This window comes from Odocoileus virginianus, chromosome 32, assembly GCF_023699985.2.
Source record: "Odocoileus virginianus isolate 20LAN1187 ecotype Illinois chromosome 32, Ovbor_1.2, whole genome shotgun sequence".
In the NCBI taxonomy this organism is placed as follows: domain Eukaryota; kingdom Metazoa; phylum Chordata; class Mammalia; order Artiodactyla; family Cervidae; genus Odocoileus; species Odocoileus virginianus.
Window position 1 is genome coordinate 26,928,260 of NC_069705.1, and position 25,723 is coordinate 26,953,982.

Sequence of the window (25,723 nt, forward strand, 5' to 3'; positions counted from 1 at the left end):
AGTTGATATATTTGTAGAGCTCCGATTAGTGATCTGAAGTATATAAAAAATGTATTGAAAGGTTTCCCTATCCTCCACTCACCCCTTCATGACCTTTGATCAGCCAGGGTACACCAGCTGACTGGCCTGAAGGCTCCGCAGTCATGCTACATAAAGACAGCATTTTTTGAAAAGGGTAAAGCAAGCTGTTGAACTCAGGCTCTTGGTAACTTGCAACCTTCCTCCAAGACTGCAGGACTCAAGAGGCACGTAAAGTGCATTCCTCTCCTCGTCTCTTAACTCCGCAGGCACCGGTGATAAGAACCTAACAAGAACTGCCTTTTCATCACTAGAAAATGCTAGAGTGGATCCAGAGAAATCAGAAGTTAGAGGGTCAAGCTAGGCAAGAGAATGTTTGCTTCCATTACAGGAATTATTCTGTATGTTTTGATCCAGAGTTGGCTATGTTTCAGTTTTTGTGTTGATGGCATCTGAGGGAAAGCAAACGGGGCAGTCAGATGAAGCAAACCAAAGTTCACTTTACTGCGGTGGCCTGTTAGTGATTGGTGCAGAAGAACTTTTGAAACTATCACCCTGATATGAAAGGAAAAAAAACCTCGATCAAAAAGCCCAGCAAATAGGCTGGACTCAATAAAGCCATTTTCTATACACACACACACACACACACCTGAACAGAATTAATTAGCACTCTTCATTTTCACATGTTTTAAAGGTTCAGGCTTAGCTCTGTCTAACCCTTAGAAGTTCCATATATTTCCCAAGCATGACATTAGAAAATGTGAATTCTATATAAGACATGAGAGCTTGCTTTCTACTCCTGTGAACGTTAAAATAAACAGAAGATAAAGGGGAAAAGAGAAAAGGAGGGAGGAAGGGAAGAAAGGAGCTAGAGAAGGAAGAAAGGGAGGAAGAAAAAAGAGGAAAGGTATTCTTGGAACAAAATGAAAAGCTTAATGTCAATTTCCTCTACTTTGGGTATGTTCCAAGTTGATGGAAGATGGGAATTAGAAAGAAACAAAGGAAAAAGCAAAACTACAAGGATGTTAGACTGTAATTTTTTAATCAAAATATAATATTTGAAATAAAAAATGTTATCATATGACATCACAGTCAAAATCTTTGTAGAACTCTCCATATATCTCCATCTAAAAACTCATGAAACTTTAATATGCACAGAAAAATAGGGTAGAAAAAGGAAGATGATTCCTCAAAACCGTCTTTCTTATTAAAACCTCACTTTAGAGATCTACAGGACCGTAAATAAGCATCTGGAATTTGTCAACTGAATATTTCGTATTTTAATCCAAATACACAGCATTTGTACAGTTATCTAAAAGTATATTTTGAGAAAAACTCTGCAGTGCAAAAACCATGCTTCCTCTTCAGAAAATATGTTATCTCCTAGTTTACTTTTAGAGACCCAGACTGCAGAACTGGTTTAACATCATTACGTGGTCATAAGAGACAGTCTTGCTACGACTCTAAAGGTACATAGTACAAAGTCGAGACCACACCCTAAGATTACTGAGATTCTCCCAGCACTGCAGGACTAGAAAGTGGAGAGACCCCATTATTGAGTATATTCAGAAGCATGGCTATGACAGCACTTCCAGTTGGACATCTTCATCCAAGATGTCTGGTGAAGACCCAGACAGCAGCAAGGCAGAGTAAAACACCCCTACCTAGGGCATGGGATTCTTTCAGGGGTTCTAAACGCTATATGCATCTTCCTAAGGGTCTCATTTACTACTGAAGAATGATTTGACTTCTGGAAGTAATTTAGTTAGTAAATAAGAGATGATCAGGATAAAGATGGTCTGTAATTTGGGGTTAGACTTCATGACCCAACATAGCAATTTCCCAGTAGTTTATAATTTTTGCTTCCAATCTTGAACTGGATAGAGTACAAGCATAAGAAAACAAATGACTGTTTTTCCTTCCAACATTCTAAATACTGGATGTGGATTTGGGTACATGTTTGAATCTTTAGTGTGTTAGGAAAGATATTATCTTAAATCATTTTTCTCTCTATGCCTACTCATCAGACGGGCACAAAGAATCTTCACATTTTTAATATTGTTTTATAAGTTTATCATATGTATATATATATATGCATGCACATGAATTATTTACATTTATTTATCAGTCATATCAGTTGTAATACAATATTTGAAGCTTAAAAACTTTTTATTTGGGCAATATTACATTAAATAAAAAAAGTTGTATAATTTCAATGAATAGTGTTTTAGTTTCTGCGAAAGAAAATCTGGAAAAAGTTAAGTGAATCTTTGATAGGCACTATAGTGTTTTACTTATGAACACCAAAGGACCTCATAAAATCAGCAGAGGTTCAGAGAGCAAATTGTTGTGTTAACACTATTTATATTCTTATCTAACTTACTCAAAATGTTTTACATATTATGTACCCAAATAGTTGTTAAGCAGCAACTCTTTAGAAAATGCTAAGTTGCCGAATAATAATAACCCAAGAAATTATGTATCATTTGAGGTTTGGAACTGAAATATAAAGTATACAATTTGTAATAACCACCTGCAAATCTGCAAAGCCACCACACAGCCATAATGTGTGATCAACTATCTGAAAAAAAGGGATTTCAAAGATGAAAGGAAAATTAAGGTAGGTATACTCTTTTCCAAGAAAACAAAGATAAAACAGCAGTGTGTGTTTTTTATATTTGTATTACAGAAACAAACTGACCTCTCATTTTTGAAGCAGTAAAAATGATTTGTAGAAGTTAATGGCTGTCATCCTTTGGTCCCCTTCTTCTCCCCCTTCCCCCAAAAACACACACACACACAGCTTTTTCTCAGGAAATGTATGGGGCTAGGAGGATTTTTCCTAATTGAGGTGAACAGGCTAAAACATCTAGAAACCATAGTCTCTCTCCATTTATGTACAAACCTTTACATTTTGTGAAGCTAGCAGTTTTGTTGATCAAGTAATGAGTATAATGAAGCAGTTGGTTTATTGAGCATTTCGGGTAATGGTGTCATCATTAAACTCTACTAGGAAAGGAGTACACAGGTTACAAACTCCCATCACTGTATGTACTGGAGAAAAACAGGTTTTTTAAGTTATAATTTTTATGGTAAATGTAATTATCAAATATAATCATAGAAGAATTAACGTGGCATAGTATTTTGAAAGGAAACACACAGCATTATATATAAGTAATGCTGTTTATTTCAGAAAGAACTCTAACTGAGATAATTCCTACACGTCTTTAATGAAGGAAGCTTAGCATTTCCCCTGATAATTATGCCTACAGTCTGACAATAGCTTTGTTCAAGAGCTTTTGTTATATATAATAAAATAGTTGCTCCAATTTTACCAGTTCCTCCCTATAGAGAAATAATTGATTCCCATTCTTTGAATACCTTAAAAGGCTTTCGGATGAATGTTTCTATCTTCTGACAAGCGAGGAGATCTCTGGGACCATGGCCTGGTCTCCATGCAGTTCGAATGGGCCATGTCTATAAGTCTGCTGCAGTAGAGAAAAGGGAAGAATCTCATATAAATTGCAAATTATGATCAAATCAGTCACAAGTAACATGAAACAATTTGAAAAATGAAAAGTAGAATGTGTCTAGTTGTTCTGATTATGCAATTATATCACTGTGCATAGATCTATAGCCAAAAATCATTTTATTATTTCCTATTGATTGAGGAACATATATGGCTATAGAGATTCTTTTAAGGAAAATAAGATATGATTTTGTCCAGAGTTTCAAAGGACACCTGAATCTTGTCATGACCCAGCCATCCCTTCTCCAACGAGATATCTAAATGGTAGGTATAAAAAGGAAGTCAAAAGGTCATTTAGCTATTAACTAGGCTAAACTAGAAACCCCAGTTATTATCTGGTAAAGTGAACTGAGTAGATGGTTCAAACTAGACCCAAGTGGAATCTATTCGCCTCCCAAGAATGAATCTTACCACCAGATGGCCACAAGAAACTAAAGCAACCAGTGTTTACCTACAAAGAAAAGAAGAGATGGACTCCTTGGTGATCCAGTGGTTAAGACTCCTTGTGCAGGGGTCTGGGGTTCAATCCCTGATCAGGGGGCTGGATCCCATATGCCCCAACTGGGAGTTCACATGCCACAATTAAAGGTCCTACGTGCCGCAAGGAAGATGGAAGACCTTGTGTGCCACAACTAAGAGCTGACACAGTCAAATAAATGAAAATAAAATATTAAAAAAAGAGAAAAGATATTTATATCTGCTGGATTTCTTGTCCAGCCAACTCTAAGAAATAGGAAGCTAATAAATCAGCCTTCCCTAGTAGCTCAGATGGTAAAGAATCTGCCTGCAGTGCAGGAGACCTGAGTTTGATCCCTGGGTTGGGAAGATCCCCTGCAGTAGAAAATGGCAACCCACTCCAGTATTCTTGCCTGGAGAATTAACCATGGACAGAGGAGCCTGGTCGGCTACAGCCCACGGGGTCACAAAGATAGCACACAACTGAATGACTAACACTTTCATTTTTCAAAGCAAACAATAAGTAAATGTGGCCAATCAGATTTGTATTTAACCTACTTGACAAAGAACAAAAAAAAGTGATGGGTAGAGAGGCAGGAAGCTTAACTCCTCTCTTGCAGGACTTAGAGTGTTGAATTCAGGCTTTTTTTCTTCCCTGTAAGTAGGATACAATCCTCTCTCAATATCTGCAAGGGATTAGTTCCAGGACTCCAGGGAATACCAAAATCTGAGATACTCAAGTCCCTTATATAATATGGCATATATTTGCATGTAACCTAGACACATTCTTTGAATCATCTGTAGATTACTTATAACACCTAATACACTGCAAATGCTATGCAAATGCTGTTATTGTTGCTTAGTCCCTAAATCCTGTCTAACCCTTTTGGGACCCCACGGACTGTAGCCCACCAGGCTCCTCTGTCCATGGGATTTCCCAGGCAAGAATACTGGAGTGGGTTGCCATTTCCTCCTCCAGGGGATCATTCTGACCCAAGGATTGAACCCATGTCTCTTGCAGTGCATGCATATTTTTTTACAACTGAGTCATTTGGGAAGCCACAAGTAGTTGCTAACATGTAGCAAATTCAAGTTGTGCCCTTTAGAATTTTCTGGAATTTTTTAAAAACATTTTTGATCTACAGTTAGCTAGTTAGTACCCTCAGATACGGAGGACTGACTGTACTCCGCGAAACCACATAGAAATATCAACTCCCCTCCAGGATATCCTGCCATAGCCCAAGTTTCACAGGCCTTCTCCACAACAACTAAATCAGGAATCAGGAAACTCCAGACAGAACTCCCAACCATCTGGGGAAGCTGCCCCCAAAAAGAAATTTCAGGCCAATGATCTAAAGTTGGAATCCTTTACTCTGTAGGCAAACATTCTACTAAGCAGAACAACTTCAACATTCTTCCCTAGTGCTGTCTACTGGATTGCATGTTCTTTTCAGTTATACAACACAGAGTTATCAGCTACAGTCACCATGTGTCCATGAACAGATAAATAGACAAAACATGTGGTATATACATACAACAGACTATTATTCAGCCATGAGAAAAGAGGAAATCCTGACATTTGTGACAACATGGATAGGACTTGAGGTCATTATGCTAAATGAAATTAGCCATATAGATAAAGACAAATACTGCATGGGATCACTTATATGTTGAATCTAAGAAAAAATGTCAAACATAAAATAAGACAACAGAAAACTGGTTGTCATGGGAAGAGGGTATAGGGAAAATAGGGGAAGGTTGGAAAAGGGTAGAAACTTGCATCAATAAGATAAATAAGGCCTGAGGATTTAATGCATAACAAGGAAGGTCTGTTCTTTCTGATATCTGTATGTCTGGCTAAAAATGTTTGATGAATGAATGGAGTAATGAGATATATAATTAATTTGGAGGGAGAGAGTCATTTGAAGAAAGATATGCAACCAAACACATTAAATGTAACAATTATTCATTCTTGTTTGTAGGCTGAAAGATAATGATACAAACTATTTGCATATTTTATTAATTACACATACATGGCTGTTGTTATTCAGCTCCAAGTCATGAAGTAATATGAGAAGATACAAAAAAGCATTATCAAGAATTCCAAGGGGACTTGAGAATTACTAAGACTGTCTTAAAGTTTCAAGCTATAGAATATGTCTAAATAATTTGAGGAATGATTTTAAGACAAGATATGGAGGCGCCTATCCTTAACATGGATGCTGCAGATATTCATTCAGCCATTCAACAAAATGTCAAGAGTACTAGGTTCCAGGGATTGCATCAGACATCAAGGGTTCAGAGATATAGAAGGAATAACTCTCTGTCTCACGGAAATTCCATTTTAGCCATGTACACAGCATGAGGAAGCATAGTCTACAGATGTTCGAGAATGTGGGAAAGGAAGTATCAATTTTCTATATGTGTCCAGATGAGCAATTTGGGGGATATTATTATGAGATTTGAAGCTTGATCAGGATATTTCTTCATGTGAACTTCGGGTAGGAAAGAAATGGGTAATAGGCAGAGCCAGGGTAAATAGGGCTTCCCTCATGGCCCAGACAGTGAAAAATCCAACTGCAGTGCTGGAAACCTGGGTTCAGTCCCCAGGACGGGAAGATCCCCTGGAGGAGGGCAAGGCAACCCACTTCAGTATTCTTGCCTGGAGAATCCCATGGACAGAGGAGCCTAATGCGCTCCAGTCCATGGGGTTGCAAAGAGTCAGACGCGACTGAGCGACTAAACACAGCACAGCACACAGGGCAAGTAGAAACAGGGGTGGGGGCAGGCAGTAAAAACAAGGTGAAGAATATGGCATAATGAAGGCATGAAAGTGTATGATGGAGTCTGAGTTCTCCGGTGGTTAAAGCAGACTGTGAAGATAAGGAAAGGGGTGAAAATTTTCAGAAGACAGAGTGCTGGAAAGTGATACTTGAAGGCAGACCCGGGACAGCTTGTAAAGGTTCTTGGAGCCACGTTGGGGAGTTTGGACGGCTACCCCGTTGATGCTGCTCTCTGATTAACTTCTACTTCCAGATCAGACTCCTCTGCTGTTCTACCTAGAGATGTCCATCTCAGTTCTTTACCTCTTCTCTGGGATCACGCTTAATGAACTGACCCCTTCGGCATCAATCTCTCCTTTTTCTTGTGTTTTCTCTTTAGTGTTTGAACAGCCTCAAGTATTTTGCATAACTAAAAAAACAAAACATCTGAATGATTTTCACCAGCCACCAAGCTCTCTTTCCTACCCTTTACTTCTGAAGGTTGATCAGTATAATTGCTTTCCTCCTAATACCACTGCAACTGGGACTCTGCTTCACCAGTGAACACCTCCTGAGTCAAGACAAACATCATCGCTGACCCTGTTGTTGTCAACTCTAGGGGACATTTTCAAATTATTTCAGTGAGGTCTTTTGTTGCATTTGTTAGTGTTATATACATGTACTCTATACTTTCGAGTATCTTGGCATCACTTGAGTTCTTTTTTTTAACCATTCATTCTCTTTTTTTTTCCATTTATTTTTATTAGTTGGAGGCTAATTACAATAATGTAGTGGTTTTTGTCATACATTGACATGAATCAGCCATGGATTGTTCCGCATCCCGATCCTCCCTCCCGCCTCCCTCCCCATCCCATCCCTCTGAGTCTTCCCAGTGCACCAGCCCTGAGCACTTGTCTCATGCATCCAACCTGGGCTGGTGGTCTGTTTCACCCTTGATAGTATACTTGTTTCAATGCTATTCTCTCAGATCATCCCACCCTCGCCTTCTTGCACAGAATCCAAAAGTCTGTTCTGTACATCTGTGTCTCTTTTTCTGTTTTGCATATAGGGTTATTGTTACCATCTTTTTAAATTCCATATATACGCGTTAGTATACTGTATTGGTCTTTATCTTTCTGGCTTACTTCACTCTGTATAATGGGCTCCAGTTTCATCCATCTCATTAGAACTGATTCAAATGAATTTTTTGAATGGCTGAGTAATATTCCATGGTGTATATGTACCACAGCTTCCTCATCCATTCGTCTGCTGATGGGCATCTAGGTTGCTTCCATGTCCTGGCTATTATAAACAGTGCTGCGATGAACATTGGGGTGCACGTGTCTCTTTCGGATCTTAACCATTCATTCTCAATCGTAGGGTATTTCTCTGTCTACCATTTAATGTTGATATTCTTCAGGATTCAGCCTTTGTTCTACCTTTCTTCCCATTCTGCACACTGCTCATGAGTAATTTCACATTCACTCATGGTTTGAAATGACAAATAAACATCTGATAAGGACTCTGAAACTGGTCTCTCTGGCTTGGTCTTCCTTTGCTTTAGATTTCTTTATTTAGCCAACTTTCACTTGGCCATCCTATAATATCTCAGACTCTAAAAATCCAAGAAATAATGGAAGGACCTCCTCCAAACCTTCCCTATTATTTGTATCCTCCAGTATCAGCTCATGTCACTCATAGTCACCATATCATGCTAGACTACTTCATCTCCACTATTATACCCTCCCTCACAATATTCTGGGGATTTTATTCCTACATATATCTTAAAAGTTTTTCTTTCCTCTATACAAATACCAGCCTCGTTATCTGTGGCTTTCATGACTACAATATCCTTCCAGTCAAGATCTTTTCCCTCTGTCATTTTCACATTTATTCCACTCTTTGTCCAACACTAAAATGACTCACCTTAAACAGGACTATAAGTTTTCCTAATTAGAACCTACTATTAGTTACGCATTACTCAAGAAATGCAGCCAAACTCCATCTCATGCTATATTCTTGCTTGTTTTAGACCACCTAAAGGTTTCCCATTAGACTTAAAATAAAAATCATATAATTCACCGAGACAGAGTGTCTTGCCAAGGAGGTCCCTCCCTATCTCCCCAATCTCACTTTCAGCCACCGGGCCACCCTTGCTTGCTATAACCATGTTGGTCTTCTTTTCAGTTCTTCAAAGAAGCCAAGCTCTTTCCTACTTCAGGTCCTTTGCAATGAGACTCTTTCCTCCAACTTTGTATGTGTTAGTTCCTTTTTGCATTTAAGTGGGACCTGATCAGAAACTCTGAATATGTCTGCTCTCTCACTTTTTTATATCAGCCATTTATGTTTTCCTTCAGAGCACTCATCAGAACTTACACTTGCTTTGGTTTTGTTTTACTCCTAATCTGTACAATATGAGCTCCGAGAGAGCTGAGACAGCTTTTCTCAGATTTACTCTGTATCCATAGCAGAGTGCCTGGCAGTCAGAAAGGCACTGAGTCAATGTTGTTGAATGGTTATAAGTTGTATACTCATGACACCTCTTTCTTATCTCCTTTTCCACTGTTATGAACCTCTATTTTCTACCTCGCAGTTACTGAGAAGTGCCATGTCACACCCTCTCACAGGGTATGGAGAAGCAGAAGAGGGCAACAGAGGATGAGATGGTTGGATGGCATCACCAATGCAATGGACATGAACTTGGGCAAACTCCAGGAGATGGTGAGGGATAGGGAAGCCTGGCATGCTACAGTCCATGGGGTTGTGAAGAATCAGACACAATTTGGTGACTGAACAACAAAAACCCTTCGATACATTTTCTCCTGCTCCTATATCTGTCTAGATAATCATCTCTGCTTCCCTTCCTTCTGAGCCTGCATGATCTATTAAGCCTCAACTCAGGGATAATCTGGAGAAGGCAATGGCACCCCACTCCAGTACTCTTGCCTGGAAAATCCCATGGACGGAGGAGCCTGGTGGCTGCAGTCCATGGGGTCACGAAGAGTCGGACACAACTGAGCGACTTCACATTCACTTTTCACTTTCATGCACTGGAGAAAGAAATGGCAACGCACTCCAGTGTTCTTGCCTGGAGAATCCCAGGGACAGTGGAGCCTGGTGGGCTACCATCTATGCGGTTGCACAGAGTCAGACACAACTGAAGTGACTTAGCAGCAGCAGCAGCAGGGATAATCCCACCAGGAAACTTCCCTGAAAACTTAGGCTATGTTAAGTCTCCCTCCATTGAGCCCCATGACACTCTGGGTTCCCTCTATAACTTTCCATGTTATACTGAAATGATCTGTTTTTGGCTGACTTTCTACCTCCCCAGTCATATATCCATATTCATAATCGTTTAGGGGAAGGCTCCCATCTTATCTACTTTGTAGTCCATCTCCAAGTAGGGTGCCTAACAGATAGATGCCTGTGGGCAACCTTATTTTTAAACTTTATGTTTTAAATAATAGGAATTCAAGAGTATTAAGGGTGACATAGTCAATTCTGTGCTTTTAAATAATCACTTAGCTATATGGAGGCTGGATTGTAACAGAGCCTATTAAAGCCTAGTAAGAGGATGAGACAGTGATGGAGCAAGAGATGCTGAACTAGGAGCAGTGACCAGTTAAGAACCACTAGAGGATGAGGGAAATACAGACCTGTTGGTAAAAGGCCACAAACTCTCAGTTATAAGATGAAAAAGGTCTAAGAGTCGGACACGGTGGAGCAACTGAACTGAACTGAAGGACCTAATGTCTAAAATATGAGGATTTCAGCTGGTAACACTCTATTTAATAACTGAAATTTGCTAGAAGGGTGAAAATGAAACACTCTCACCAAAAATGGGGAAAGAGGCTAAGCAAATAAGTGAAGTTATGACTGTGTTCACTTAATGGGGGGAATCCTTTCACAATGTATAAGTATATAAAATCATCATATAGTACACTTAAATACCTTAAATTTTGTCAGTTATATCTCAACAAAGCTGAAAAAAGCAATGTATAAGACAAAAGTGATAAGTTGAAATGGTAATGACAGGGAAGGTGAACTGAAAAGAGGGAAGAATCTAAGATGATTAAATTTTCTGATTTGATTAATGGAATAGACAGTGTAACCATCTATAAAAAGCAAAATGATATATGATGAGGCTGCTAATGTGCAATTCAGCATTCATAACCTTTGAATTCAGTCAGTCTTTCCTATAAGTTAAAGAATATTTGAGTTTGTTCATTCTCATTTCTGCATTTGCTAATGGAATTTTGACTATTTGTGGATTCTGAAATACCAACAGTGTGAAATGAGAACGTATCTTTTTTTCTACCCATTAGTCCATTAGCCTTTCATGTTCATTCTGTGTAATTCAAAATGCAACCAATATAGGAGAGGATAATTTTTTATATTTTACTTTCATAAAAGATGGTTCACTCTCTCTTGGTAATCAGTTTTACACATTTACTTTAATTGTATCAATTTCCAAGTGTTATGAACCTTTCCCTTGACATCTATATAATTCTACATAATTTTCAATTGCTTTCAATTCCATCACTTAGCTTAGCTTCATTCCAGTTACTAAAAAATAAGTTTTGAGAAAATCAGAACAAAAATAAAATTCAAAGCATTATGCTAATGTAATGTGTTTTTTTCCTATGTGGAAACTTGGATATACACCAAAGAAAGAAAATGCAGAAGTATTTTATTTAAAGGAGAAAAAAAAATCATCAAAACAATTGTAATGTTAGTCCATATCAGACCTATTCTATTTGCCATTAGAGTAAAATTTTGAAAGGAGTATTTCATGAAGATGAAACTTCACGGAGTAATCCATGAAGATTTCCTGAGGGTGCTGATCTACTGATGAGTAAAAGAGCATAGGACCTGAAGTCAGAGAGGCTTCCCCAAAGTTTTTCTTTCTGGTAAATGTCTTAATTTCTCTCTGAGCTACATCACATTGTATAATGAGAAAAATAATTGACTTAGTTAAGATTTCATAGGATGCAAGCTTTAGAAATGCAATTCAAGTTAGTTTCACTGCAGAAAGGAGTTTATTATGGCAGGTTACCCAGAGTGTTAAGATGCTAAAGTGCTAACTTACTTGAGCGGTGTCCATTTGCTCAAATAATGGTTCTTTCTCTCTCTCTCTCCATTGCTAGTGACTGTTTTCTTCATGTTGGCTTCATTCCCAGCCAGGAGCTAGTGCCTCTATACGTGGTGGGAAAGTTGCTGGCTCATTCTTTCTTTCTGTCTTGTTTTGTTTTTTGGTACCATGAGCTGAGAGGACTTATGTAATTCTGGAATTGACAGAGAAACAAAAAATAGCAACTTTCCCAGGGTAGCGCAATTAGTCATGCTTGGCTGATGTGACCAGCCCTGAACCAATTGTGGTTTCAAGAAGAAAAGTAATTATGATTGTCCAGGCCATGGGTTCAGCCAGCATTTGGTCCTGGGGAGCAAGATCAGCTCCACCCAACCACAAGATTTCTGCAGAGTAACTGCAGAATAAGGAAAGGGTGCTCCCATAAGGAGATAACAGAAAGGCAACAACATTATAAAAAACATTATTATAATACATATTCCAAGGTGGTTGGCAGGTTAAATTGGATGATACACCAAAGCACATCAGAAAACTCAAAATGTGTTTATTATTAATTACTGGCATACAATATTAATATAATCATGTGCTGTTTCTATCTTCTGCATATAGAGAATATATCAGTCTCTACGTGACCAATTCCTGGGCCTTCATTGTTCAGGCTAACAGTATAAAAAGAAACACAGGGTTGAAGAATTGAAGAGGTAAGGGATCATATATTGAACAAATGTTGACTGAGTCTCTACATTATGTTGACAGTTCTAGGTGCTAGGATACAGTGGTGAAACTAAACAGGTATAGTGTCCCCTCTTGGGTACTTGTGTAAACAAAATAATTTCAAGCATGATCAAAGATTTCTAGGAAAACAAGACAAAGTAATAACGCTTAAAAAAGTGCCTAGGAATGAATTACTTTAGATTGGGTATCATGAAGAGGCCTTGGCAAGAATGTGATAAGACAATGGTATAAGTCAGTACCTGTTGGCTAGAATGTAGTGAATGAGGAGGAGGAAAACAGAGATGAAGATGGGGAGAAAATAGGTGCCTTGCAGGTTATGATGAAGGATTTCAAGTTGACTCATTTGAACCTACAGGTAACAGTAGTCACTGAAAGATTTTTGATCAGGAATAAAATGTGATTTGCTGGTTACTGAAAAACCATGCTGTCTTACTTTTCAAAAAGTATTAACTGGGGCAAAAGTAGAAACCAGAACACCAATTAGAAGGTCTCTGCATTCCATCCTGTAATGATGGTGATGAGAAACATGAAGATCTCAGTAAAGGTGAAAAGTGGATCAACACCAGATAATTGTGCAGATAAAATTTACAAAACTCTGTGCTGGATTGAATGTGGAAACTGAGGGCAAAAGAAATACCAAGAATAATTTATAGGTGTCAGTCTTGAGCAACTGTGTGGATGAAAAGATAGGAGAAGGAATAAACTTGGGGATAAAAGAATCAGTAAGAATTGGGCCATGCTAGATTTGAGCTCGCTCTTAGACATTGAGATGGCAACGTCAAATAGCCTGTGATCACGTGAATCTGGAGTGCAGTCCAAATCTGTGAGCCCAGCCAACCTCTCCACACTCACTGCCCCCAATTCCCCTTCCAGCTAGTGGGGTCTGCTTTATCCACAGCTACTGGAGTCCGCTTTCTATCCCTTCAATGCAACAAGTGCCTTTCTGCCTCCTGCCTTTGCCACAGGCCAAGAACACTCTGCCCTAAATCTTCACGTGGCTGGTTTGTCTCACCATCCAGGCTTCAACCTCCACATTTCCTCCCAAAGATCAGCTCTGTGGCACTGCATACCACAACACAGAGCACTTAGGACTATCATACTTGTTTGTTTCTTCACTTTCTGCTTCTCTCCATGAGAATGTACATTCTCTCGGGATGGGACCTATGTTTAATTTTTTGTTCCCTATTTGTAAGCCTCAGTATATCTTCCCTTGTGGGTCAGCTGGTAAAGAATCCACCTGCAATGCAGGAGACCTGGGTTGATCCCTGGGTTTGGAAGATCCTCTGGAAAAGGGAATGGCTACCCACTCCAGTATTCTGGCCTGGAGAATTCCATGGACTGTACAGTCTATGGGGTTGCAAAGAGTCAGACACAACTGAGCGACTTTCACTTCACTGTAAGCCTCAGAAACCGGCACAGAGGAGGCGGCCGTGAATACTGGTTAAATAAATGAAAGCAAAAGACACTTTTCCAATACTGCTCGGAGGTGCACCCTCTAAGCAGTCTTGTATGGTGACCACCCTTAGCGCCTTCTATATAGTGCACAGATTCCAGAACCACACTGCCGCTTGCCGGATGTGTGATCTTCGATAAACTACTTAACCTCTATTTCAGTCTCTCCATTTAAAAAATCTAGAAAAGATAGCCATCCCAAAGTGTTATGGGGATTGAAAAAATTTAGGCATTTTAAGGGCCTCAAAGAGTGTGTGGCTTGTGGCAAGCCATGAACAAGTGATGGCTATTTTTAGCATCGCCAGCATCACCATCATCCCTAGATGACTGACTACCACCAGGGAGGGCTTGTCAATAAGAACACAAAGCTTCTGCCACATTAAACTCCAGATCATAAGGCTGGAGAGGAAAATGTTCAGAGAAGACACGATACTGTGTGATCATGATTTTCAATCTTATCTGAGCGTGAAAAAGGATGAATTAGCAGGAAATTAACAACCTTATTTGCAGTATATTTCAACTATGTGGGGATTTGGGCCTGCCATTTTAACTTGTTTCGATCTTAATTCTCTCATTTGTAAAACAGATTATTCCTAGGATCTTTCCAGCTCTGGAAGTTTATGACTGTTTCATAACCACAAATCCACATGTAATACAAAGGGGGGAAACTTAAAAATTAATTTCCTACTTAGTTTTCAACAAAGTCTAACTTTGTAAGGTATAAGACATGAGCCAGTTTTTATTTTCATTTTGATTTCTATGAACAATATTTCCGGATCTCACAAAATTCTTATGCTGTAAATAAAGCATTATTGTTGTTTAGTCACTCAGTCGTGTCTGACTCTTTTGAGACCCCCATGGGATTTTCTGGGCAAGATTACTGGAGTGGTTTGCCATTTCCTCCTACAGGGGATCTTCCCAACCCAGGAACCAAACCCATGCCTCTTGCATCTCCTGCATTGGCAGGAGGATTCTTTACCACTATGCCACCTGGAAAGCCATGATTGTAGCCTATTTCATGAGGTGAAAGGATGTTAAATGACTTTTCCCAAGGTCTTTCTAAAAATATTTTAGAAGACCTGAGATTAAAATAAAATTATTTATTCCGAGTTTCTTATCACTTGGCTGAGTTAGCTCTCATTCTCTTTCTGGCACAGTTAACTTGGTAACATTCTCCTGTTAAGAGGGTAATCTTGGATGAAATAACCATACATCACTTCAAAGAGATTTCAAAGTACCAAGAATACTTTCTGGATTATAAATTCCTGGGCGACTTTACTTCATGTAGACCACAAAATACATTCAAATTAGGCAGTGATGAGTCAAAAATTATTTTGCTCTAGGAATTAGACAGGTGTCAAAGGGAAATTATAAAATGTAACCATTGCGGAAACCTCTTACTTCACATTCAGTGGCTTCTGCTCCTTTCTGTGCAATTCCCCATGTAGATAATGATTTCAGTGGCTGTAAATACTTGTCTTAAGATCACTATTCTCAATTTTGGGCGGGGGGGTTGTTTATTTTCTCATTTAGATTTCAATTAACATTGAAACAACAGACGTTTAAAAACAGCTAGCTAAAGATGATTTTCATGCAAAAAAAAATCACGTACATGAAAGTAGTATTTGTCAACTATATTTATGCTGCATTAAAAACTGCATTTAAGTAAACAAAACAAAAAACCTATTTGTTGACCTTTTTCCAATCATTAACAAAAGGACTAAGAGGGCTTCTGTGGTGGCTCAGTGGTGAAGAATCTGCCTGCCAGTGCAGGAGACGCGGGTTCAATCCCTGATCCATACCGCGGGGCAACTAATCGCATGCGCTACAACTGCATCTGTGTTCTACAGCCCGGGAGATGCAACTGCTCAGTCCACGTGCCGCAACTACTGAAGCCCAGGCACCCCAGAGCCCGTGCTCCACACCAAGAGAACCCCCCGTAATGAGCAGCCTGCATACCACAGCTAGAGAGTTTCCCACACTCGCAACTAGAGAAAGCCTATGCAAAGCACAAAGACCAAGCACAGCCAAAAATACATAAATAAAATTTAATTTTAAAAAACCTCTCATCCTAAAAAGCACAAAAGGACTAAGAATAACAGAGAGAAATATATCTATGATTATACATAGATTATACATACAGAGATAGATTAATCTGCCTCACAAAAGAGTGATGATGATGAAGATGTAAGGAACATCAATATGTGGATTATTTTCATGAGCTTTATTCATCTTTAATAAAAACATGAATCTTAAAAATACAGTGAAGTTTATTATCACCACTTCCTGGTAATTTTTGTCCTTCTGAAACTTGGAGGAAAGAAAAGAGTAAACCCTCCCTGGAATCTACATATCACTCAAGTGTCAGACATGTCAATAATTAAGGGCCAGATGATTTATAGGAATATCACAATTCACATGACAACTTTCTATCCCCACAAGAATCTATGGATCATTTCTCTTTAGGGAAACCAAATCAAAACAAAACAAGCCACACTTTCTAGAACATTTTGCAGCTAGAACATATCAAAGGGGTGTTTTCTTGGAAGGAAAGAAAAAGCAGTAGGTGTATATTCTGCAGTATGTGAGTCACAAAACCCTGAATTTTGATTTTCTATCATCACTCAATGTCCTGCAGGTGATACTTGTCGCCGTCACAATTATTAGACTCTTCAAATAGAGACATGTTTCAGAATCCTCCAAGAAATGGATTTCAATAGCACTTTGGGCAATTTACACAACCAGCTTCCCCACTCAGCTGGAAAAAAAGCCATTAGCTCTTTGAGGGTTGCTAAAGTGAAGGGGCATCTTTAGGTAACCTAATTGGCAAGCATCTGGTCCCATCACTTCATGGCAAATACAAGGGGGGAAGGTGGAAACAGTGACAGACTTTATTTTCTTGGGCTCCAAAATCACTGAGGATGGTGACTGCAGCCATGAAGTTAAAAGACAGTTGCTCATTGGAAGAAAAGTTATGACAAACTGAGACAGCATATTAAAAAGCAGAGACATCTGCTTTGCCAACCAAGGTCCATATAGTCAAAGCTATGGTTTCTCCAACAGTCGTGTACAGACGTAAGAGCTGGATCATAAAAAAGGCTAAGCACTGAAGAATCAATGCTTTCAAATCATGGTGCTGGAGAAGACTCTTCAGAGTCCTCTGGATTGCAAGGAGATCAAACCAGTGAATCTTAAAGGAAATCAATCCTGAATATTCATTGGAAGGACTAATGCTGAAGCTGAAGCTCCAATACTTTGGCCACCTGATGGGAAGAGCTGACTCATTAGAAAACACTCTGATGCTGAGAAAGATTGAAAGCAAAAAGAGAAGGGGGAGGCAGAGAATGAGATGGTTGGATGGCAACACCAACTCAATGGACATGAGTTTGAGCAAACTCTGGGAGATGGTGAAGGACAGTGAAGCCTGGTGTGCTGCAGTCCATGAGGTTGCAAAGAGTTGGACACAACTAAAGACAGAACAGTAACAAAAACTGGCTTCACTCTGCCCCACCCCAAGGTAGATAACATCTTCACAAATGGCCTGGTCTGTTTTCATTCCACTGTCTTCTTCTGTCCCTTTCCTTTCCATTTTTTTCAGTTTCCTTGTTTCCTATATATATATATGTTTACATCCTTGAAGCAAAAAACAAGAGGATATGATTTAGAAGTGGTGAATATGAATTGACAAAGAAATACTATCCAAATGCCTTTCTTTCTTCCAGTTTGTGACTGTATCATCTCTTTGTGAAGGGTAAAATACACATTCAACAGATTATATGGGTGATACAGGGTATTAATAGGAATATTCTTCTCCATTCACATTTACATCATGGTTTAGAGAATGTACAAAATGAGAGACTTATCTACTGCTTGTAATTTTGCTAGAAAAACATATGGGTTACCTAACAAGGTAAGAGTAGGACAAAAAGTACCAAATTATAGCTGACTAACTTTATATGAACTGATTTATGGGGGAGAAAGTTTGGATTAGGCTCCATGATGCAATGCAGAATTCCAGGATTTTTACAATTTTTACAACCCATTACACGTGCAGAAGGAATATATTTTATTTCACAACTTGTACTTTCTATTTTTGTGTATGCATTATGAAAAGTGAAAGTGTTAGCTGCTCAGTCATGTCCGACTCTTTGAGACTCAATGGACTGTAGCCCACCAAGTTCCTCTGTCCATAGAATTCTCTAGCAAGAATCCTGGAATAAGTTGTCATTCCCTTCTCCAGGGTATCTTCCCGACCCAGAGATAAGACCCAAGTATTCTGCACTGCAGGCAGATTCTTTTCTGTCTGAACCACCAGGGAAGCTAATATGTATTATGTAAATGTGTAACTATACACACACACACACACACACACACACACACACACATACATATATATATATATATAAATTGGCATTAGGCAATTGAAGTTTTGGAAGACCTCTAGATAAGAGTATTTTCTGTACCTAAAATACTATTTTTCAGTTCAGTTAGTCAGTTGTGTCTGACTCTTTGCAACCCCATGGACTGCAGCACGCCAGGCTTCCCTGTCCATCACCAACTCCCAGAGTCTACTCAAACTCATGTCCATCGAGTCGGTGATGCCATCCAACCATCTCATCCTCTGTTGTCCCCCTCTCCTCCCACCTTCAATCTTTCCCATTTTTACCCATGTCAAATAAGACCTCTTATAATGTTCTCTTTTCAAGATTTTTGAATGGTAATTTTCAATTTGGCTTAAGTTTTGGCTATTTTCGGACTTGTCATAATTAATACGTGGGCTTTATCAAGGTCTTTTTTGAAAGCTGTAGATAGATCCCCATATCTGATTATTGATCATAGTGAGGTTAATAAGCTAACCATGCAGCAGATGGCATTTTCATTTGTTTTAATCTGAATTCATCATTCTCAGAGTCAGTTATCCATGTGCGTGGCACCACAATCTGCTAATTGGTGGGATTTGTAGAAGACACAGCCCTACCTGTAAAGCATTTTCTGAACAACACCTGTCTTGGCATCCACAGGTAACTCTCTCAAGGTATGCAGTGGGAACAAACAGGGAAAGACAAATTATAATGCATAAGGCTCTGTTCTCCCCTCATGTGAAAAGCAGGAGTGAGATCTTTACTTTCTCAATGAGATGTTTGGTGAAGAATTGTAAATTTTCAAAATCCTCTTTGTATAAATAATTACTACTGATTTCAAAATCATTTCAACAGTCACCCTGATATCTCTTGGTGAAACAAAACTCAAATGCAATAAATGCAATACCAAGGGCAGGTTTTAGGAGAAAAGGTTACATATAACTAATACCAGGGAAATATATAATGTTAATCATGGATGGGCAAGTTTTGAAATATCAGTTTAACACAGTCTCTTACTAGCTGTTAAGACTTTGGGTGAATCTCTTAACCACGACATACCGTATTGTTTTTCCTTTGATAAACTCGGATAATCATAACCTACTTAGCAATGTTTCTGTGTGGGTGAAAGCCTAGACTATATTTCACAATCAGTAAAACAGAGTTCATTATTACAGTTACTGTTGGTATTATTAATATTACATTGGCAATGTAGAAATTGACCAAAATGACAAGTCTTTACCTAGCTTGGTAGTATATTTTGGATTGTAGACACATGCTGTGCTTAGTCGTTCAGTCATGTCTGACGTTTTGCAACCCCATGGATTATAGCCCGCCATGCTCCTCTATCCATGGGATTCTCCAGGCAAGAATACTGGCATGGGTTGCCATTCCCTCTTCCAGGGGAATCTTCCCAACTCAGGGAGTGAACCCAGGTCTCCCACATTGCAGGCAGATTCTTTACCATCCAAGCCCCCAGGGAAGAACAGCAGGGTTAATTTTAGTTCAAATTTCCAATGTTTCTACTTGGGTTGAAAATGCCCATTGATATTAATGTAAGAATTTTGTTTACCACAGAATTAGTTTACATAATATTCACAGAGTCTAGGGAAAATAGAGGCACATAAACTTGAACATCTCTGATCTTCCATGACAAGGTAAAGGTCGGAAAAATTCTAACTGTCACTTGCCAAGTAGTAAAACGGAAGAGAAATGCTGATGAGATGGCCAAATCTAAGCCAATGCAGGATAAATGAAAGAACGCGCTGCATTGTCACAACTGTGGGCTTTACAACCAGACCTAAGTTTAAATTTCAGTTTACCCACCTACACATAAGATGCTCCAACGAGTCTATTTCCTCCTTGAAAAGCACATTCCCTTATAGCTATTTCTCAAGTGCTTCCCGGAGGATCAAATGAGACAACATCATTGAAGATGCCCATTTCCTTCTCCAGGGGATCTTCCCGAACCAGGGATCGAACCCGAGTCTCCCACATTACAGGCAGACTCTTCACCCTCTGAGCATCAGGGAAGCCCAGAAGATGCCCAGGAGAAGGCTCAAAACTCTCAGATGTTATTTAATATTGGTGAAGCTTTTTTTGTTTGATTTTCCATAGAAATGCTTGTGGACTATTGTGCCAGCTTATAAATAACACATCTCAAAAAAGTAAGGTGAAAAGATAGAGTGCAAGTAAGCAAGGTGCCTGAAGAGGTATGACCATTAAGCAAGAGTCCTTGATAATTAGGGAGGGAATTAAAATTCCACATTTAGCTGACAAATATTAAAGAAAGACAAAGGTAGTGCTGAGCAGCCCTCAGAATGTGTTGTCTTCCCCTCACTTTCTATTCAGCTGATTACTAAGAACTGAGCCATTTTGTTAATTCACAGCAATGATGAGGAGCCCCACAGCAAATAATTGAATATCCCAGAGTAATCAGGAAATAATTAAGTCCCACTTTAAAAAAGGAAATATAACAGTGCTGAGATATAGGAGGTAACATTGGAGAAGGAAATGGCAATCCACTCCAGAGTTCTTGCCTGGAGACTCCCAGGGACGGGGGAGCCTGGTGGGCTGCCGTCTATGGGGTCGCACAGAGTCGGACACGACTGAAGCGACTTAGCAGCAGCAGCAGCATGTTCATTCTATAATTGCAGCTGAATTTAAATTATTTTGGATAATAATCTATTCCACATATATGGATGCCCTTTAATGCATTTGAGGTATTATCAGACGACTCCACCATTTCCATATCTGAATAATTATCTAAGTACTGAATGAGTGAGTTCATTAAGAAATTTGGATGGCTGATTTACATTAACATATGCCACATTCCTATTTTAAAATGGTTTTCATTATCTTCTCAGCTTTCGAGTTTTAATCACGCCTCAAACATGGGCAAGCCACAATTACCAATAAGTAAAGTCACATGAGTTCAACAAAGAAGTAGGCATAACAGTATTAATTGTTTCCTGTAGCCTATCTTCACAATCAGTAATGATCACAATCACCGAGTCAATCATGTGATCATCTGCTATGTCTGTTAAAATGGCAGTAATAAATGATTCAGCTGTCCCCAGACCATCCAGTTTTACATAAAAAATACACTCACTTTCCAGCAGACCAAAGGTGTTCAAAGGAGATAGTCAGAAACAAAAGACAAGTTTGCACATGAAAGAAAGCAAGCCATATTCCAGAACCCCAAAGCACTCTAACCCACCTTACAAGGTTACCAGGAAAACCTTACCCATATCTGATCCACTAACATCAACTTATTTGATAGTAAATAGTGTACTCTTGAAGAGAGGGCCCCAAATTCAATTTATACCTCACAGTCGAAGTAAATAAGAAAAGACTGACAAATCTCCCTGCATACATCCCCACAATTTCATGTTCCTTTTGATCAAATCGGGGAAAAGACAGAGCAGAAAATGAGATTTTTGCTCTGTTAGAAGGCTGCATAAGTGGAAAGTATGTTTTTAAAGTTCTCCAGGAGAACAATTATATCAAGGACATAAATATGACAGAAATAATATTTATAGTAAAGAGTCAAGTCAATAAAACTTCTTAATCAAAAAAATTATGACCTAGTCATTAATAACACATGGAATATAGGATCCTGTTTGTTTGAAAGAGCACAAATTGTCCTTCTGAGAGAATACATGCTACCAGTGAGCAAAGGAAAACAGATGCTCTTCCTTTCTGGACACCTTGTAGAGTTATTTCCTAGCTCAGGATAAAGTGAGCAGGTTCACAGAGAGGAACTTAGTACAGCTGAGACCATGAGGACCAGAAAGCTCTGGTCACCATCCATGGGCTGTTTCAGACAAGCTTATGCCATGGGCTGTTTCAGACAAGCTTATGCCTCATTGACTTTGACCTGAACAGCTGCTGGAGGAGGAGACGACTTGTCTTACCCTCACTTTCAACAACTTCTTTCTAATGTAGCTTGCCTACATTTTACTACAAAAGTATTAACCATTGTACTTAATTTTATTAAAAGGACCTTGATTCTACCCTCTACCCTACTGATTTTTAAACAATTTTTGGATCTTTTAAAATTGTAACATGGCATGGATGGATCTAGTGGTGATCATACTAGGTGAAGTAAGTCAGAAAGAGAAAGATAAATAAAGACCATATGATGTCACTTACATGTGGAATCTGAAATATGACACAAATGAACTTATCTATGAAACAGAAACAGACTCACAGGCATAGAGAATTGTGGTTGCTGGTGGCGGGGAGGTGAGTGCAGGAGGGATTGGAAGTTTGGGGTTAGCAGATACAAATTATTATACGTTGGACAGATAAACAACAAGGTCCTACTGTATAGCACAGGGAACTATACTTAATATCCTGTAATAAACCATAATGAAAAAAAAAGAAAAAAAAATATATGAAGCTGAATCACTTTGCCGTACACCAGAAACTAACACAACATTATCAATCAACTATACTTCAATAAAATAAATTTTTAAATAACCATTAAAATTGCAAAACAAAATATCTTTACTTTTGGTTCTTGCTTTGATTACAACCTTAAAGCTTACACTCTCCAATTCTTACTAAGAAAAGAGCTAGAATTCATACGTATATCTGCATATTCTAAATTTTCTCCTAAGATCAACCCTGACAATCAAAATAATATGTATTTTACACTATTTTTGTTGTCTTTTACAAAAATACTCACGAACAAAGCTTCAGCACTATGTCATTGACATACACTTAGAGACGTTTTCTACTGAGAGTAAACCTATGGATCACTATTTATTCACTGTAGTGATGATATTAAAGATACCACCAGGTATCACCTAAAAAGGACTAATGGGAAATATTTCTTCTGACTCCAGCATGTAGGAAAGCAATGATTCTTATAAACAGTTGAGTTGTATTTATTGTCTGGATACTATTTCTTATAAATAGTGGTGTCTCTCTCTGCTTTGGCTCGCCATTAACTTACACAATACATGTATTGATGTGTTAATTTTATTTCTGAAGTATTAGTTTCTTACTGCTGCATAATAAATTATCCAAAACATTAGGGCTTAAAAAGCTATAAACATTTATTTTCTCATAGTTTCTGTGGGTGCTGCTTAGCTGAGTGTCTCTGTTCCAAGGTCCCATACATGTCTGTGATCAAATTTTGGCCAGGGCTGTCTTGTCAGCTAAGGGCTTAAGGAAAGGAGCATCTGCTTTCTTGGAATCACTTACCTGGTTGCTGATAGGATGTGACTCTTCACAGGATGTTGGACTGAAGTCCTTAGTTTCTCATTGTTGGTCAGAGGACTCACTCAGTTCCTTGTTGAGGTGCTTTGTCCACAGGTCAGCTCACATTCATGGCGGACTGAGAAAGCAACAGAGAAGATGTAAGTTACTGTCTTTTTGTAACCTAATCTCAGAAGTGATCACTTCTGGTACATTCTATTCAATTAAAAGGAAGTCACCAGGTTCAGCTTACATTCAAAGGGAAGGAATTGCACAAAAGCATGGTGACGAAGAGGTGAGGTTCTTGGGGGCCAACTCAGAGGCTGTTATTTTTATTTTTTTATACAGACTTCCCCTTTGCCTTAGGCCTCATTATTTTTATTCTCTGTACTATGCATACTCAATAACCTTCCTTAAAAGGCCTACACATCTCATATGAAAATGTGGTATGTCTTCAATAAATGTCTATTGTGTTAGATTGAACAGCCTTAAGTCATTCACTTTAACAACTGCCATAATTATTAATCCATCCACTAGGTGTAGATCTGTTTTGAGAACTAGGCACACACATTTTTAAAAAGGAAGAAAAAAGTCCTGCCTTCCAGAGTAGGTGTGGGGAGTGAGTATGGAAAGTAAAATTCTAGTTATCATCCATTCAGTCCTCTAAAAGTCATCAACTAGTGCCCACTATTTTTCAGGTTCCCTTCCGGCCATAAGGCGTTTTGATTCTTTAGGACAGAGTTATCACTCTGGGAGAAGTTGGAGCTTAGGTTCTAGTTGAGAATCAGAGATTGGAGGAGGCTGTATGTTTCACACAAAATTTTATCATGTTTTGTAGTGAAAAATTTAATGGTTTGCTATTTTTTCATCATGACATCTGCATAAATATCATGTACTCCATGCAAAAAATACAGTGTCTGAATAATTCTCAAGTGAACATGCTCATGTTGGAGCAGGCATGACAGAATGACCACACCAAAATGCCATGTGCTCCATGTAAATCCATGGCTAATTCATGTCAATGTATGGCAAAAACCACTACAATATTGTAAAGTAATTAGCCTCCAATTAAAATAAATAAAATTTTTTTTAAAATGCCACATGCTCAGAAGGGAGGGCCTTGTGGTTCCTTGTGGGCTCTTGATTATGGAACTTAGAGGCTTCAATCCTTGAAACTTTTATTAGACAATGGGTACCACACAATTTATCAAAAGTGATAGAAGAAATTTTAGTTGGTGAGTTTTATTAAAGTACCACAAATACAAAATGTGCATGAATTATTCAGTGTTAAAAAATATATTTTTCTAATCTAGAGAGTTCAAAACTCTAGGGAGGTGAAGTAAATGGTAAAGATTATAATTTTGTATTTTAGAAAGATGTGATGCAAACAAGTCAAAGAGTCCTTAGCTCACTTAGCAATGAAAGGGCTACAGTCTCCTTCCTGCCTCTTGCCCTGGAGTCACTTCTAATGCATCACACCATGATGTTCTAAAAGAAAAATTACATATATAGAATCTAAAACATTTTTATATATTTATAGCTTAAATATTCAGTAACAAATGCTTAAGTAATTCTTCATGTCCTGAATATTCACTGGAAGGGCTGATGCTGAAGCTGAAGCTCCAATCCTTTGGCCAACTGATGTGAAGAGCCAACGCATTGGAAAAGATTCTGATGCTGGGAAAGATTGAGGGCAGGAGGAGAAGGGGACGACAGAGGATGAGATGGTTGGATGGCGTCACTGACTCAATGGACATGAGTTTAAGCAAACACAGGGACATGGTGAACGACAGGGAAGCGTGACATGCTGCAGTCCATGGGGTCACAAAGAGTCAGACACGACTTAGAGAATGAACAAAGAGAACAAGAATTGTGTTCAAAGAAAATCTGAAAAAAATCCAAGTTGAACAAATTCAAATAGGTTTTTCTATGGAAAGATTTCTCTGAGCCTCTAATATGTTAAAACTCAATGTTAATTTTATTTACTATCTAAATGTTTATTAATGGGAATTATAGTTTTTAATATAAATCTTCTTTGCCTGCTGTAAATAAACCCAATCTTGTCTGGGTACATTTTCTTAATACATATTGGATTTGATTTTCTAGTTTTTGAATA

General features: G+C 38.6%; 2 long non-coding RNA genes across 10 annotated transcripts in view; both read right to left on the reverse strand.

Annotated features, from left to right (window-relative positions):
- LOC110135089 (uncharacterized) overlaps nt 1-12,048 on the reverse strand; it is a 77,190-nt gene extending 65,142 nt beyond the window's left edge. For 8 of the 9 annotated variants that reach the window (XR_011485157.1, XR_011485156.1, XR_011485154.1 and 5 more), the window contains exons 1-2: nt 11,855-12,048; nt 3,400-3,506 (exon numbers count right to left, since the gene is read on the reverse strand). This is a non-coding gene — a long non-coding RNA (uncharacterized lncRNA). Of the gene's footprint in view, nt 1-3,399; nt 3,507-3,998; nt 4,187-11,854 lie in introns of all 9 variants that reach the window. The other variant, XR_011485155.1, reaches the window with a different exon arrangement.
- Nucleotides 12,049-23,619: 11,571 nt separating this feature from the next.
- Nucleotides 23,620-25,723, reverse strand: part of LOC139032655 (uncharacterized) — a 45,918-nt gene continuing 43,814 nt past the window's right edge. Inside the window, exon 3 of the long non-coding RNA XR_011485239.1 lies at nt 23,620-23,746. This is a non-coding gene — a long non-coding RNA (uncharacterized lncRNA). The remainder of the gene's footprint in view (nt 23,747-25,723) is intronic.